Source organism: Cydia pomonella, chromosome 8 (genome assembly GCF_033807575.1).
Source record: "Cydia pomonella isolate Wapato2018A chromosome 8, ilCydPomo1, whole genome shotgun sequence".
Lineage (NCBI taxonomy): Eukaryota > Metazoa > Arthropoda > Insecta > Lepidoptera > Tortricidae > Cydia > Cydia pomonella.
The window spans coordinates 6,862,862-6,881,771 of NC_084710.1; the positions used below are offsets into that span (position 1 = coordinate 6,862,862).

The 18,910-nt window shown below is 38.1% G+C and overlaps 1 pseudogene; it reads left to right on the forward strand.

The window, feature by feature from the left end:
• The first annotated feature begins 627 nt into the window (after positions 1–627).
• Positions 628–18,910, forward strand: part of LOC133520312 (uncharacterized) — a 207,956-nt pseudogene continuing 189,673 nt past the window's right edge.

Here is an 18,910-nt window from a genome sequence, read left to right on the forward strand (position 1 = left end):
GAGAGTTCCCTGAAATGGTGATACTTTTCACAATAGAGTCGGGGTCTCTACGAGTAACAAGATGAATAGGTATATGTAAAGTGTAAACTCAATTTTCGACTTATGTGAGTTGATTCTAGCAGGGGACTCGAAGGACTCGAGTCTAAACCAACACTATACCCCTACACTCCACTAACCTACATAATAATTTATAGCCCTTAGTTACATCCTCGTCACCTTTAGAAAGTTTAGCTACGAACCACAGGAAATTGGTAACCCAGACTTAAAAAACGATTAATTACCTCTTTAATTGGCGTTTATAAATACACATACCTAATCAAAAGAGTTCATAGTAATATATTAGAGGCGCCTCGGGTATTATTATTTGAATAAAACTACAAATAAATCACTCCTCCGGCCACCTCCCACTGTTAGAGTTATTTTGACTTTAATTCATTTTTTTGTCACATACGTACAAGAATTTAATATGCTTACGTGATTAATATCATGTAATATAAATACCAATTTCGAGCTCTACAAATTGATGTCAAATTAAATCTAATTGTATGCGTTTGAATGGAAAAAAATGTAAACACGGATAGTGTCACGTGGAACGACGCACCTCGGATTCCTCGGAATGGAACGATTATGCTACAAAATGTCAAAAAAGCAAAAGTACGAAGGACTATAGGGGCGGCGACCGCGGCTCGAAGGGAAAGGGGGAAGGGAAGCGTGGCCGTCAGTTTTCTCGCCGACCGCCGCGACGCGAGCACGCCCCGATGCGACTCGTGCCCTGATGCGATGGCCTCGTCCACGAGCGGCAACATCGTGATCGAGTGGTTGCGATCGCTCCACTTGGGCCAGTACGCGGAAAGTTTTATAGACAATGGTTATGATGACTTAGAAATATGCAAGCAGGTCGGAGAACCCGACCTGGACGCCATCGGCGTCCTAAATCCGACCCATCGTGCACGCTTGCTGCACTCCGTCAGAACTTTGAGAGAGGAAGGTGCAGCGGCTGTTTACTTCACGTTGGAGGAGGCGGCTGCCGCTCGGGATTCCTGCAGATGTGAGGAGGAGAACAGGAAGGAGCAGGGCCACAGCTGTAGTAGAGCCGGCGAAGTATGCGGACGAGTACGAGGAAGGAAAGGCTGAGCTGGTGAAAATTCCTCGGATTCAGCTGAAGCGTTTGCTGCGAGAGCGGCTGGCGCAGGATGGGATCCGCCTGAGCCTGCAGCCGTACTCAACCACGGTCAGTGTCTGTAGATGCGGCAGTGCTTCTCGCGTTCTGTGAAAGTGGAATTATTTAAAAAATGATTTAAGATCACACGTGTGTAGTCCTAGTGAGTGTTTTTATATCGAACGAGGCCGTGTAGAGGCACTGCCAGCGTGCTATTTCTTTTGTATAAGTCTGTGTGTGGTACGGGCCGTCTTCGCCGCCGCGGGCGGATCGCTTCTCGGGACGTGTTGCCATAAAGTTTGTTGCGTGCGTGATTTCCCTGGAGATGGAGGAGTTTGCGCGCCTTCCTGTCGTGAGAAGATTGTAATCGCGTGCCTCCCGGCTCTAAATTGGGTTTTACGATAAATCGCACAACCTGTTTTAGCTCCTTGAGGCGTTAATTAGCAGAACGACTTGTTCTCGCAAAATGAAGATCTCGGTTCGGAATAAACTGAGATGCAAATTAGTAGTCGTTTACGTTCCACTGAAGACTTAATTGGAAAGTTAATCAATCTTTAAGTCGCGTCGTGTCCAAAATATACCTACATGATAGGTACAGGTATTTTCCGTACTTAGCATTTTATTAAGATTTTGTGTTAGGTTCTAACAAGACTTATTATTCGGTTTCAAGCAGGATTCTTATAAAATCTGTGTAATATCAAACAATTGTATTTTTTTGCTTAGGCGGATAAAATTCGCGTAACTTTGACAATAAAGTTGCGAATGTTTCAAAGCTGTTCTGACATATCATTGAAGAAGTTCGTATTTATCAACATGTACCAATGTAGTAAAAATAAATACTTTCAACGTGTCTGGATAAGCGTTCTTCATAAATAGAACTTCACTCCAAATTTGAAATCGATAGCTTAAATAGTTCTCGAGATATTTAGCAATGTTAGAGATGGACCGTCGCACCATAAGGTTCCTTCTGTATCTTTTTGGTACGGAACACAAATAAAATGAAACCATTACGAAGAAAAATTGTGCCAAAGCAAAAAAGTAGGCAAGTAAAACTCAGGAGCTACAGGTATGGGATATCACAAACACGGAACTTCTCTCATTCAACATTTTATGCGAAGTCGAACGGGGACTTTTTATTTTATCAACATTCATTTTTCGCTTAAAAAGTGTGAAGTTCAGGAATATTTATATCGATGTGGATAAGGTACCTCTAAGGTATTTAGGTGTAGAACATTTTTCTCATTGCCATTGGCACCTGTCAAGAAATAAGTTTCCCTTTACGAAACACCCTTTTATGCCTACGTCCGGTTTCTTTATGTACCTATTTAAATGGAGAAAGGTTGAAGTAGGTAAGTATGCGATCTTTGAATTCTTTGAGTCAATGTAAATATATATAAATAATCGACCAAGAGCATGTTGGGCCATGCTCAGTGTAGGGTTTCGCAGTTACCATTCTGTCAAAATAAGTCAAACGGGGGCTAATAGTAAGTACTTACATATTATCATGTACACTACTTACAAGCATAATGGAGTACCATTGCAGCGCTTTCGTCTTTTTACTCAGAAGAGAAGATTTTTTATCCCAACGATATATATATTAGGTCAAAGCAAAATAAAAACGTTTTGTATCGGAGGTACACAAAAAAAAAAAATTATACTTTTTATTTTACCGTTCTCTCGCAATGCATGATTTATGTGTCCATGCTAAATTGCAGCTTTCTAGCACTAACGATCATGGAGCAAAGCCGAGGACGGACGGACAGACGGACATGGTGAAACTATAAGGGTTTCTTGGTGCCTACGAAACCCTAAAAAGGATAATATTAGAAACACAGGGTACGGATATTTCCGTTTTTAAGGTACTTATAGTAAAGACAGACGGAGGCGTAGGCATACAGCACTCAAAAATATTTATCTAACTTTCTAACTAACGTCCCTATGAATAAAGCAGTTGACTTGATAAATTTATTCAAATAAGAATATAATGTGTAATGTGAGAAAGTCTGGAAATAAAAACGAATACGTGTACCGTAAAAACACGTACACTTGAAAATCATTCATCAGTTATGTTAAAAATATCCACATTACGCATAGTAAGTAATTCGTATTACCGGGGGAGCCTGTTATGGGCGGAAGTGTTGAGTTGATATTTTAATTGAGGTGTTATTAATTATTCGGCTGGGTAGTGATTAAGAGGGCGGAATATTACGCTGAGGGCACGCCCTTACGCCGCTTATAGCGTATATGTTACGTGTGAAGCTCAGACTGACGCGTTTTATTGTGCAGTCTTATCGCTAATATACTAATGCTAGATATGTCAGTGTCAAAAGTGGCGTTTCTTCAAACAAAAACGTCACGTTTGACACTGTCATAACTAATCGATATCGTATGTTTAGCAAATTTTTGACGTATCTTGAAGTTCGAATCGGGCCGTTAGTCTCCGCATGAGAATACCCGCGGAAGCCATAAAAAAACAATACAATTTTTTAACCCCTTGAAGGTTAGTTACTTACTGCTGTGGCGCAGCGACCTGAAGTGGATCTTTTCCTCCGACACCAAAGACCGCCGTGCTTCTCTGTCCAAAACCATTTCTGTCCACGTCCGCCGAGTTCGCTAAAGTCTTTTTGCACTTCGTTTCTTCAGCGATACCTAGGGCATCTAGACAGTCTTGGGCCATTTGGAACTCCACCTTTTTTTGAAGGTTGAATTTAAAAAAATCGTTTCTTAGTGGAGCCCTACAACATTTGAAGAAAATGGTCAAGGTCCTATCTTCAAAGGTTTAAACCTTTGAAGATAGGACCTTGACAGACAACAAGCTTAAGCTTGTTGTCTGCCGGTATCTGGGTCATTCTTCAGATTTGTGCCTGCGTCTACACTCCGTCAAACCAAAAATGCATGAAAAGTTTCACGGAGTTGAGTCTGACCGCAGTCATATAATTTGAGAATGAACCATATAACATAATATATGTTACTTGTAGAGTTGTCACTGACGTATTCTATTGTGCTGTATTAGTAACTAACATCCGACCCCGAATTCGCGCAATCGTTTGAAAATTTCAACCCCATCCTTTCCTCCGTCTGGATCTCGCTTACCGGGAAACACAAAAATCTAAATTTCGTCACCTGCCTCTATCGTTCGAATATGCAAGAGTGATAGAGAGGCAGATAACGTAATTCCCGATTGTCATATTTCGCTCTGTTTTTGGTGGAGCTCTAAAATAGAGACACGATTAGTGGTTTTGGCCGAATATCGAATACGAGTATATCGCCCCTCTCTCGGCCGAAACATTCCGACATTTTGAGACATTTGATCGCGAACAAAGTATTAACGTTTGCTAAGATTTAATTTTTGCTGCTCAGAGCAAATGAATGTACTTAGAGTCAATCAAATCTAAGCCATGATATAAATAAAATTATTTATAATACCAAAAATGCACATAAAGGCTCTTCGTATTTAACAACTTCCCAAGAATACGTTTTTTAATATTGTGTAAAGTGGTTTGCGGTTATTTTTATAGTTTAATTTTTGGTAAGCAACATTCGGCCGAATACCCAATATTCGGAAAAGTGGCCGAATATCGAATAGTTGCCGAATATTCGTGGCATGCTAGCCTAAAGTCTTTAACATTTGTACAATCTTTCAAAGTTCTATTATCTTCAATAATCAGGCCATGTGTTCAAAATTAAAAAAATTCAAAATTCAAAAAAATTTTTTGCAAGTAGGCCTCAAAGGCTCTTTTACAAGTCAATACAACATTTATACTAACATCATATAGTGACATGAAAAATACATAACAACATTTATAAATACAACAGCCAATACCTGGGTAAACATTACATTATAATAATCTTAAAATAAATAATTACTACAATACAATAGAGATGTATAGTCTTTATGGTTAAAAACACATTAAATCTGGAGATGTAAAAGGTCCCCAATGTCAGAGTACTAATACTAATAAAATTTGGAGGTGTAAAGTCTCTCCAAGTGTTAAAATAAAATGTATACTAAATAAATAAACCGCGTCTGGACTGTTAAACTAGCAGTCTCATAAACTAATGCTACAGAATACATAACTAGTATGTACCAAGTCAAATATATTATACGGTATGACAGAGACGTATAGTCTCCACGGTTAATACATTAAGTTTGGAGATGTATAAGGTCCCCACGGTCTGAGAAAAAAAATAATACACAATATTTATCTGCACAGACCACCTTAACTAGAAGTAGTACACAAAACAATCGAGGTCACCATACATAAGCGCTCCCTTATTAATCTAGTAAATATAGGAACGCTTAATTTCAGTTGCGCACACATTCCGACCAGTACTCATGTAAATTAAAAATGTTTACAAAAATTAAGCTTTAGGGGTGTACCAGGGGCTCGAATCATAGCATTCCACAAGTAAAATTGCACCTATGGGACGTGATTTCGTGCTCTTTGTAAACTCTTCACAATGCGGTGTCTATGTAGTCTGTGGTTGTCTGTCAGTATCTGATATAACGGGAATTTTTATTACGGCGTATTTATTAGGCTGATTGGACGTTAATCTGATAATTAGTTGGCTAACCGCTGCTAACTATGAGCTGTCAGCGTATGACACGTTTCACAATCACATTTAAGAGGCACCGCCATACATTCGAAGCCGCTGCCATACATTCGAAGTCACGCTCTTCATTCAACTGATCTATCTGGGTATGTCTGGTACTAGGTTTCGTTAGTAGAAATTGTAATGTAATTCGAAGAAATTTGCACGAGCCAAAGACTTGTACACGCTCTAAAAAAAAATTGGGGACTATCTTACACAAATCGTACTATGTGTACTAGGCGACGATATATATAGATATAGTACATTACGATACAAGTGCGAAATACAGGAAATTCGAAACGAGTGGGGATAAATTTTAAATCGACACGAAATGCGAATTGCCTATTCGCACATGTATCGTACAATATTTTACAGTACATACTTTATTATACTTTAAAGTGCGTGAAAGTAGCACCATATGTACTGTAATAAAATACATACCTGTATACATAGAAAACACCCATGACTTAGAAACAAATATCTGTGTTCATCACACAATTAAAATGCTCTTACCGGGATTCGAACCCAGTACCATCGGCTTCATAGCCAGGGTCACTACCCACTAGGTCAGACCGCTCCATTTTCTTTGTATAATTATAACAATTTTTGCAACGCAACGAAAACTATTACCGCATACGTTACATAAATGTTCATGTAATTTAAGCCCGTCGTTTTAAAATAAATGCGTAACTTTGATTGTATGGGAGCGGCGGGTTTGTGTGACTCTTAAAATTGACTGAATGGCGATATCGCATATTATCGCTAAGTAATAAACTTACATTAGTCGAAGAACAATTACTTTCACAGGTAGTTACAAAAAAACACGTCTTTTTTATTGTTTCATAAAAAAGTTACAAAGAAACAACCGTCGACAAAAGACAATCTTATCTCTAGAAGCGGTCTCTTCCAGACGACCTTTAACTAGGAAATAGGTAATATCCACAAAAAGATTCCTCAAAAAGGTCTACTTTGTCGGGGGCGTGACACGTATGGCAGCTAACTTAATAACCTGTGGAAAACTGTGATTATCAAACTTTATCATGCCAAATATCGGCTTCTAAGTTTTATCAGATGTGTCAAAAAATATCGTCACTTTCCTAGAATGCCTCAAAATAAAAGAAATATCTCTTTGTGCGAGTTCCAATTTACAAAACGAAGTCTGCTAGATTACGAACTGACTTTCAGAATATACGGTTATGACCTTTTGAAACGGTTGTATGGTTTTAATTCGTGATATTTCGATTGATTAATTTTTACATTTCCTAGAAATAAAATTATCAAATCGGATATACAATATTGGCAAAGATAAAACATCGATAATTTCTTCGAATCCGAGCGGATGAAATATGAAAACGAAATGTTGCAACTTCCACGTTCGGATCTGTTACATTTTTTAACACTGTTGTATGATTATTGAATTCGTGATATTTCAATTGTTTAACTGTATAATTCTGGAAATAAAATTTACTAAAATTATATATATATATATATTAAAATATATTATAAATATATTAAAATTATGTCAAATATAACATATCGATAATTTCTCCGAACGAGCGGATGAAATATTAAAACGAAATGTTGCAACTTCCACGTTCGGATCTGTTACATTTCAAACGCGTAGGAAAACGGATGTGGCACGTACAATAGGCCAAAAACATAAATATTGGCCTATTAGTCGGAACTGCGATACCGATACCCGGCGATATGTCAGTGCTTTGTGTTCAGAGTTCCGGCGGTAATCGCTGCACAAAATTGCCTTTAGACAAAAAATCTATGGCTGTAATTGTTCGTGTGAACGGATAAAGGGACCCAGGTAGCGATGGGGGAGTCACAATATGTTACAAGTTGATAGTGAGCTTTAAAATCCAACCATTAATAACGCTGAAATTGATACAAATGGGAACTTTAATGGTATCAACGCCACCGCATTTATTGTTATGGAATCCGTTAAATGGTTTAAATGACTATGTAAAGGCAGAAGTATACGAATACAACCAATAACAGTAAAATTGTATATTGGGCTTTAAAATGAATTAATTAACAACGCAAAAACTGATACAAGAGGCAAGCTGATAGTATTAAATTAACGCTAGCCTTTATTAATGTAATAATTCTCTATGTATTGCTATTATACATATTGTATTTGCTAATACCTTCATTTAACATGCTGTAGGTGAGTCTATTAGTAATTTTGTTACCGAAATATAAACATCAAGAAATTAAGCCGTTACGAGTATTTACCACATGCTTATTCCCGTAAGTCTCCACATACTTGTAAAAGTACAAATTCAATTCGACTTTTGCACTCTTATAGAATTAAATAAAATTCCAAATTTAAAAGCACGAAAATTGCCCTGGGGCTAATGATGATAATGATTCTGTAGTGGACGTTAAACAATGTAAATACTGCAAAGGCTTGCGAAATTTGTCCTTGATAAACAGATCTTAAAAGAGTACACAAACTTAACCAGGCAAATATTGACTGGAGCCTTCGAACGATACCCGGGAGTTTGTAATGCCAGTGGCTTTCTTAGGTGCATTTTTTACCGTGCGTCGTCGGTTCAATGTGGATTCTTGGCTAGTGTTACCAGACGGTAAGATTTTTCTTGACATGTGATGGATTTATTAACTAGCCTACGATACGGTCACATCTTTGGACTTTTAGATTGCGGTGTGAGTTTAATGCAGGAAAAATCAGGATTATTGATACACAATTCTTAGCTGTGCATAATATTGGACGTGTGGTAGATACGTTAGTATTTTTTAAGCATGCTCTAGCACGTCGATTGTCTTTCAGCTACTTTTGCTTCCGTTTTTATTGCGAGTTTTTTTGACAATGTTATTACGTAGTACCGAGTATTTTTTAAGACTCTTTTAAATTTGTACCTGGCAATCCCATTCTTGGCGCACTCGGGAACAGGTTTGAACATGGGGACCGAAAACCGGTAAAAAACACCGCAGGTAATTACGGTAGGCTCATCGCTTCACAGTACCAATACGTAATTGTATGGGTTTAATTGAAAATTTAAATCTCGAGGGTAAAAAGTGAAGCGTGAGACTTTATCGCCGGGTTTTTATACTTTTTAGCGTTTAAAGGATGGAGTCGTTTGTTTCAAGAGTGCTTGAATAATGTATTTAAGGCCAGGAATTCGAATTGATGGGATTAATTTTGTTTTTCTTCAGAGCTGATGAGTCTATTTGGCATATGGAAGTTTCTTGCAGGTTTTCCTAGAATGTGTTTTCCTTATAGGTTACAATGTGCATTGCCGGCTTGCTTGTTAGCGACGTTATTAGAAATGGCGCATTGTGTGCGAGGTGGGAAACAAAGAACTCCCGTGAGCAGTAAAAACTAAATTCGCGGAAGGTTAGGGTTGAGCATTGAAAACGCTGGTTTGGTTAACAAACTAGACTTTACGGGTAGTAAAATGTTGCAGTACGTTGGAAAGTTATACTCTACTTAATGTTCTGTGCGCATAAAAGTAACAGGGATAGAGCCTTTCTGAGCTTATTTTGTACCGACTAAATAGTTGTAAAGAAGTAGGAAGTCTTTTAGCTTGTTTGTGTTTAAAAAATATCACGGTGCTCTTTATAATGACAGCTTAGTCGCTTGAAATAACTACAGGTAAAGTTTGGTGAGAAGAACAACCTGATGAAGGTTTCAAAAATCATGCCGCTTTTGTACTTGATTCCTAAAATAAGACAAAGGTGTGACGTATAGGTACTAAAAGTCGATGTCATTGCCAAATCCAAAGGACTGAGCTGTGATCACGCCACACAATTAGTTTTCACCATCCCCTACATATTGCACAGGGGACTTTCTAATAAATCCCGCAGTCGCATAAATCTAAGGTCACGTTCACGGCTGATACAGATCGATCTCCCACACATTGCCGTAACCGATCATTTGCGAGCCCATTATGATCCATTACTTCCTCTGTTGCTAATTTTATCATTTCATTCCTATCGCTTACCGAACATGGGCGAAATTCAAAGCTAAACAAACCAGTATAAGAGCGCTCTACAGTTGTTAGAGATATCGAGCTAATGTGATGATGGTTTGTCCAAAAACACGACTTGTTTATATGCTCGCGTCGCTATAAGAATTACAAATACATATAGAGGGGTGTGCGGATGTAACGGCTTACGCGGACATTAACGCCTGTGGATGCTTTAGTTCCATTCTCTATTCATAGGACAATTCATTCACATCCCTATTGTAAAAAAAAAACACAAATAAATTTAAGCTTGAATGACAAATTGATTGATTACGAACACCGTTCGGTCTGACGATGAATGATGTTGGATTTCTCTGAAAATAAGTACTTATTTATACACAGTTTTCTAACAGGAAAATATTATTAAAACCGAATTTTCCATTATATGGGGTTGCTGGTTTGGTGTGGTTGATTTTGTTTTGTTTAACGTGTATTTTCCCCATTTTGTCGCACTTTTATTTGCATCAGCGTATATCAACATTATCAACGTTCGGAAACGTTATCATCTGTCAATTGCAGCTGCATTACTGTTGCGGCCTCGTTATTGCCGCGACTGTATCTGCTAATTTACTCGAGATTCCTTCCTTGAAATGTCACCTTTAATATTGAAATTTGACATCAGTGTCTCTTGCGTGTCACTTTCATCTGTAATAACCCGCATGAACTAATGTATCCAACCAAACCTTAAATATGTTACTAATAGAAAAGATAACTTAATAGTAAACCGAAAGGAAATTATGTTATAATGCCGTATTGGTATGCTAAACGTCTTCCCATTAAGTGGACACCGATGAAACACGCGTTTAGATACTCACGATTTTAGTTTTATCATTCGTTCGTGAACTACATAAATAATATCTACTTAGCATACGCCAACGGCTTCTTTTATGTCATACTCACACTGATATGGATATGTATTATTTGTAACGGCTTTAATGCGACGCATATTTTAAAAGTAAAAAACAGCCATTAGAGGTAACTTTAATCGTTGAGAAAAAAGTGGTTTATCTTTATTCAATATGCTGACACTCGCTTCCCCGCTACTAGAAAAACTGATAGATTTACTTCGAAATAAACCACTCTGGCCATGAACGCTGTATAGTGTTCCAAACGTCGGGATATATTTTAAATTCATTATACGCGATTTTATCCGTTTACATCCTTTTATTTTACTAGTAACTGTGGCGGTTACCGAAGAGAATAATAGATTTCGAGATCCGAATGATGATGAGAATGAATCTTGTCATTGACAGTGATTGTCTTGTTGTCATAAATATAGATTAAAATAAAAGTCAAATAAAGTACCTACCATTATATTAAATATATATATAATTAATGACTGCGCGTTACATAGCCCGTACTTAGTTATGTATGTGCCGTACTCCACATACTTTACGCGACATAAGTTGAAAGGTAAATAGGTATTATTACTTTTTTAAATGACTTTATTAAAATTGGCAGTCAATAATATAGACATAAAAAAAAAATCTTATTATATGTCACAAGACTCACAAGTCACCATTTTACCTGGGTCTGAATGTTTACAAATGTAAACATACTCAATATTAAAGGTTAATTGATTTAAACAAATTGATTCAAACTACCAAGTCACATTTATTTTTATCTCTATTGTTAAATGCGTGGGCCACTCGGTTGTTTACATAAACAAATTTAAAATATGAAAGCCGATTCTCGATCGCCAGCTATAATCTTCATGTTACACCGTTTGACACATAAATAACTGCTTTTGTTACAAAATCATAAACTTGAAATATTACGTTATCATATCTACACCCAAACTTTTTTCGTATAAAAAACATTGATGTAAGTAATTTATTACGTTTAGAAAGCTTATTTGTATTCAATATGACGTTATACGTACTAATGTTTGATTTAATAAAATTTTGTTTCCATATTCTTGTTTACTCAGAAACGGGGGCGCAATATTAACTTGAGGTTTTTGTACCTGGAGTTTTATTCTAACAGCTTCCTTATGACAGCCGATTCATAGTCTCTAACAAACCAATATAAGAGCTTTATCTGATAACGTACAGTTATTATCCGGCTCAAGGTGAGGTAACACTGGTTTTCTCAAGAATTTGACTCGTCCGCGCTCGCATAGCATTAGAAATGCACGTCCAGTTCGGTTCTTTGTAATGAAATGTGTGCGGAGTCACGCAGTTGGCCTAACCTCCCGTTTCACGTTTTATGGGCACGCATTGTAATTTCACTTGAGTTGTTAAAAGCCATTGCCACACGAATAATAAATTTTATTGTTTTAGTTAACTAGGCTTTGGTTCTTAATGGAAGTTGGTTAAAGTTAAAGCTAAAATTTGCTTTGTTTCGTATAATTTTAACAAGCAACTTAGTTCGAAAAGAACGGCTTCGTCAGGTGCAGCCGACTTTGCCCAGCATGTTGGCCTGTTTACGCGGCACATATGCAGACCTAAAGTCAGCAAACTTCGATGAACTCCCCAAGAGGTATTCGCGATTGTAGTAGGCCTAGTTATCATATAGTACTTAAGAAAAAGGACCTTATAATTTGGTTTCTGTATACCTATAATTTCACTCAGTTGAGTTAGTAAGTATTTCAAAACCACTAGCACTTATGACAGTCATGATACTAAACATTACTATGCAATTATGCGTACCTACGCGCAGTCTAAAAATCTCCTTGTATAACGGCTCCTTACTATGTTACTATGCATATTCTCCAAATGGCTTCGTCAGGTGCAGGCTCGTTTGCCCAGCATGTTTGCCTATTTGCACACAAACTTAAAGTCGGCAAACTTCGGTTAACTACATGGATTCATTAGTAACTATGATTGTAGCCCTACTTACCGGAAATAACTAATCCTTAATATAAGAAAAAAGATCCTTAATTTGGTTACTGTATGCAATTTCACCCTGTGTAGTTGTTAAGTGTTCATCGTCATTTTGATTTTAAAACTACTAGCATACTAAACCTTACATTAAAGTATTCACTGTCAAAAAATCTCTCCTTGTACAACTGCTCCTTCTTATATACTGTTACTATGCATATTCTCCAAGTAAACCGCATCAATATCCAAACGGCTTCGTCAGGTGCAGGCTCGTTTGCCCAGCATGTTTGCCTGTTTGCGCGGCATACAGACCTAAAGTCGGCAAACTTCGGGTTTGCACTTGAGCTCGCTGGGAAGATTAGCATCCGTGATTGTAAGGTCAAGGAGCTCTGAATTCAGTTTTGGAAATTGGATTTCCGTTGCAGGGATTGCTTGATTAATCTAAGGCTGGATTCAATTGCGTCTAATGCTGCATATAGATTGCTTAGTTTAAATTAAAATAATGATTTAATCTGCTAAACCGGTTAATAGTTAACAAAATTAGTCTTTATTAAGCTTTTCATCGACATATATGTACAAATTAAACTATATGAACATTTATCAGTTGTACATTGTATTCTTTGTCAGTTTTGGAACTTTGGGATGATAATAAAAAGGAACAACCTCGTCTTTGTTTGTACTTAGTAATTGTATTTTTATTTCCCATGCTGTGGAAGTGAGTCATTGTTTTTCTATGAAGTGTGTAGAAAGTGATGTTTCTGCTCTAGTCTAGGGCGTTTTGCTTTCCAAGTGCGTTTTTTTTTACGATAAGCTATAAAAATTGTTTTATAAACGTGACTTAACCGCGTATTAAGTTTTAAATTTACCTGCGACGTTCAAATGTTCAAGTCAATAAACAACACCTAGTGCGGGTAGTTCGAAAAACACGCGCGACTAGAAGATGTTGATGTCAACTTTAGCCAGTCTTTTGCGAGACCACGGGGACAACGCCGTCCTCGAAATGTCGGAGGTAAATTTAAAACTTAATACGCGATTAAGTCCTGTATATATTAGTTAATAGTGTGTAAAAATCGTGAAAGTTTAAATCAGTGTTTTAAATGGATTAGCTCTACAGTTTCCATTCTGATATTAAATAGGTAATTACCCATTTCGTAAATAACGAAATACTACAAAACTTTATGCTTATCATGTTTTTTAAATACACATGTAAGTTAAAGACACCATTTCAGTCTTTGACTAGTGGCCAAACTGCCTCGACTGAAATGACTGCCTTTCATCCCTAAGTTAAAAATCTACTATTTTTTTTTCTACTAACAATGTAACAATTTCACTGTAGGGTTTGAAAATATGGAAGATGAAGGTGGCATTATATTAAATATTTATAGTAACGAAACGAACAGGATTCTGATTCAATAAATATTTTTCACACATTTACCAACATTCATGCTATAAAGTGCACATGAAGAATTTTAAAATTTAATATCGAGGCTTCAATGCTTTCTGAAAGCAATCCAGTTAAAATTAAAACCCGGGTGCAGTGATTTTAAAAAGATAAGCTTATTGGAAATATTTGTTTATTCGCCCGTCCATTTGCTGAATAATACAATGGACTTAATGCTACTCAAGCTCAAGGATGAGAGAGTAAAAATGATTTCGTAAGAATTACCTGTTCGATTTTTCACAAATGGGTCATTCTCCAGATTTGTGCCTGCGTCTAAACTCCGTCAAACCATACTAAATGTATGAAACGTTTGACGGAGTTGAGTTTGACCGCAGTCGTATAATTTAAGAATGACCCAAGCTTTTTTCTTTCAGTATCCCTATGTAACTATACATATAAGTACAGACGGACCATAACTCTCCATGGCATTTGCAATGCCTAGTGTGGCAATGTCATCATTCATCTCCATTTTTTATGGAAATATGATGTTCATAACGGCACCACCACACTTTGTTCTTATCAAATCGGTGCTAAGTTGGCATAGACAGGATATGGAAAATGAATGAAATTATCCGGATCTGGATCCGGATTCACGGATCTTCGCATACATTTCAGATCCGTCATGCGGTCGTACAAACCCTACCTATGGGTATGTAAGTTGTCTTTAAAATACCTATGCCTTGTTTTGTAGGTGATTGTTTAAAATATTATTTTGGTAAAAAAATAATTTTTGATACAAGCTTTTGTCGCTGACTACTTTTTTACCACAGCCAACTAATACTCATCAAGACAATTTTAAAAACCCCTAACACAATTAGGTTGCGTTGTTTCATAACAGAGTTCCTATGACCACCTTCTGTCTCCATCATCAGATCAACTCGTAATATTGAAATGTCACCCGATTTACATATGTATGCAAATTTTCAGCTCAATGGGAAGTCGCGAAGTGTGTCAAATTTTGGAAACTGACTAATTAATTTACATTACTAACAGGGCAAGTTAAACAAAAGCTTGTAAAAACCGGACAGACGGCGATAAAACTTGTATCTTATTTAATTATAAGGATCACCCCCGCCGTGGTGTGACAATAGTCAGGTACAGTCAGCATCAAAAGTAGCGGATTAAATAAAGCTTCATAAGTATCTACCATTCTTTAACCGCTTAATAGTAACTGCTGTCTTTAATATAGAACAACTGAGACTGTAAAAGATATACTTTGGAACGTGACTTTTAGAAATTTATCTATATTTCGAAAAGTTATCCGAGACGTCAGATACTTTTGGCGCGTTGTTTCATCCGCTACTGTTGATGCTAACTGTACCTAACCAATTTTGGAAAACACTGTGAACAAGTACATTATGCTTCATTAAAATGTCAGAATAAATGGTCAAAAACGACATAGGGCAAGAACTTGGGCTGTTTGTAATATTAATTATGCAACACTAAAAATTCATATTACGGGTGTTACGTTTATTAATATCACCTTTAGCTAATGTTACAGACGTTCAGCCTAGCTAATAGCTTAAGAGTCCTTATTCCTACAGACGAGCGTATTTTGTAAAATGCTTCCTTTTTCATTCAAGATTACGACGTAACTATTAGTATTTATTCAAAAACTGATAACGTACTTAAATAATCGTTTCCTAAACTAGGGGCTCCAACAGTTCAAATTTTCATTTTCTCTTTTAAACCTCTTTTTTAATGAGGTTTTTTGGGAGTCTTTTCCAAATTTTGCAGTGAGATGTGGCGTTTCGGTTCTCAATTTTGCTATAAACAAGAATCATTTGGTACATGAATGTCTACAATTTGATTCAACATATCTCGTACGAGGGGCTGGAATGATTAACAATCGAAGATTCATTTGAAAAATCTGATAAAATACCTTCCGAGTTTTCTTCATTTTTTTGGCGAAAACAGGGTTTTATTATATTTTATTTCCGCAAATTGTACGCATATTTTGCTTTAAAAATAATATTATAGCAAACTGTAACTTTATGTTAACCTATAAAAAAAAAATCGTAACTATGGGACCTACATTGCCGTAAATTTATATTTTTTTAAAACACGTATAAATCACGCAGCAGCGACGCCCCGCTCTCAGTCCGCGCGGAGCGCGCTTAGAGGACGGACCTGTGCTCGATTGTCAGGCATTCGTTGCGATCGTAATCAGCTACGGAGTTCCGAGAAGTGCTATATACTGCGATTAGAAAATCTTAATAAAAGTTCATTTTTTACAGTATGCGTAACAGACTCGCTTATTGATGGATTTTCAGTGTTACTTTTTTTTTAATACTAAGTCGGTGGCAAACAAGCATACGGCCCGCATATGTACGCCTGCAACTCCAGAGGAGTTACATGCGCGTTGCCGACCCTAACCCCCTCCCCCCCCTCGTTGAGCTCTGGCAACCTTACTCACCGGCAGGAACACACCACTATGAGTAAGGTCTAGTGTTATTTGGCTGCGATTTTCTGAAAAACGCATTTTCACTTGAAATTACGTTAGGGTTTGCATTATTATTTTTGACCCGGATGAAGTCCAAGTTCTCATGATGGAGTCAGGAGTTGGTCACCAGAACTCCTAATCTACTAATTATAATCCCATCGTGTTTGGGCTCAAAAGATTTGCCCTGACGAACACCATCGATCTAGATGAGGTCCAGGGTCTCATGATGGAGTCAGGAGTTGGTCACTAGAACTCCTAATCTACTCATTATAATTCCATCGTGTTTGGGCTCAACAGAGTTGCCCTGATGAGCACCTTCAATCTAGATGAGGTCCAGGGTCTCATGATGGAGTCAGGAGCTGGTCACCAGAACTCCTAATCTACTCATCATAACTCCATCGTGTTTGGGTTCAATAGAGTTGCCCTGACGAGCACCATCAATCTAGATGAGGTCCAGGGTCTCATGATGGAGTCAGGAGCTGGTCACCAGAACTCCTAATCTACTCATCATAAGTCCATCGTGTTTGGGCTCAATAGATTTGCCCTGATGAACACCATCGATCTAGATGAGGCCCAGGGTCTCATGATGGAGTCAGGAGTTGGTCACCAGAACTCCTAATCTACTCATCATAACCTCATCGTGTTCGGGCTCAATAGATTTGCCCTGACGAGCATCATCAATCTAGATAAAGTCCAGGGTCTCATGATGGAGTCAGGAGTTGGTCACTAGAACTCCTAATCTACTCATTATAATTCCAACGTGTTTGGGCTCAAAAGATTTGCCCTGATGAGCACCATCGATCTAAATGAGGTCCAGGGTCTCATGATGGAGTCAGGAGTTGGTCACCAGAACTCCTACTCTACTCATCATAACTCCATCGTGTTTGGGCTCAATAGAGTTGCCCTGACGAGCACCTTCAATCTAGATGAGGTCCAGGGTCTCATGATGGAGTCAGGAGCTGGTCACCAGAACTCCTAATCTACTCATCATAACTCCATCGTGTTTGGGTTCAATAGAGTTGCCCTGACGAGCACCATCAATCTAGATGAGGTCCAGGGTCTCATGATGGAGTCAGGAGCTGGTTACCAGAACTCCTAATCTACTCATCATAACTCCATCGTGTTTGGGCTCAATAGATTTGCCCTGATGAACACCATCGATCTAGATGAGGCCCAGGGTCTCATGATGGAGTCAGGAGTTGGTCACCAGAACTCCTAATCTACTCATCATAACCTCATCGTGTTCGGGCTCAATAGATTTGCCCTGACGAGCATCATCAATCTAGATAAAGTCCAGGGTCTCATGATGCAGTCAGGAGTTGGTCACTAGAACTCCTAATCTACTCATTATAATTCCAACGTGTTTGGGCTCAAAAGATTTGCCCTGATGAGCACCATCGATCTAGATGGGGTCCAGGGTCTCATGATGGAGTTAGGAGTTGGTCACCAGAACTCCTAATCTACTCATCATAACTCCATCGTGTTTGGGCTCAATAGATTTGCCCTGATAAACACCATCGATCTAGATGAGGTCCAGGGTCTCATGATGGAGTCAGGAGTTGGTCACCAGAACTCCTAAACTACTCATCATAACCTCATCGTGTTTGGGCTCAATAGATTTGCCCTGACGAGCATCATCAATCTAGATAAAGTCCAGGGTCTCATGATGGAGTCAGGAGTTGGTCACTATAACTCCTAATCTACTCATTATAATTCCAACGTGTTTGGGCTCAAAAGATTTGCCCTGATGAGCACCATCGATCTAGATGAGGTCCAGGGTCTCATGATGGAGTCAGGAGTTGGTCACCAGAACTCCTAACCTACTCATCATAACTCCATCGTGTTTGGGCTCAATAGATTTGCCCTGATAAACACCATCGATCTAGATGAGGTCCAGGGTCTCATGATGGAGTCAGGAGTTGGTCACCAGAACTCCTAAACTACTCATCATAACCTCATCGTGTTTGGGCTCAATAGATTTGCCCTGACGAGCATCATCAATCTAGATAAAGTCCAGGGTCTCATGATGGAGTCAGGAGTTGGTCACTAGAACTCCTAATCTACTCATTATAATTCCAACGTGTTTGGGCTCAAAAGATTTGCCCTGACGAGCACCATCGATCTAGATGAGGTCCAGGGTGGAATGGAATGGAATTATAATGAGTAGATTAGGAGTTCTAGTGACCAACTCCTGACTCCATCATGAGACCCTGAACATCATCTAGATTGATGGTGCTCGTGAGGGCAAATCTATTGAGCCCAAACACGATGGAGTTATGATGAGTAAATTAGGAATTATGGTGACCAACTCCTGACTCCATCATGAGACCCTGGACTTCATCTAGATCGATGGTACTCGTCAGGGCAAATCTTTTGAGCCCAAACACGATGGAATTATAATGAGTAGATTAGGAGTTCTGGTGACCAACTCCTGACTCCATCATGAGACCCTGG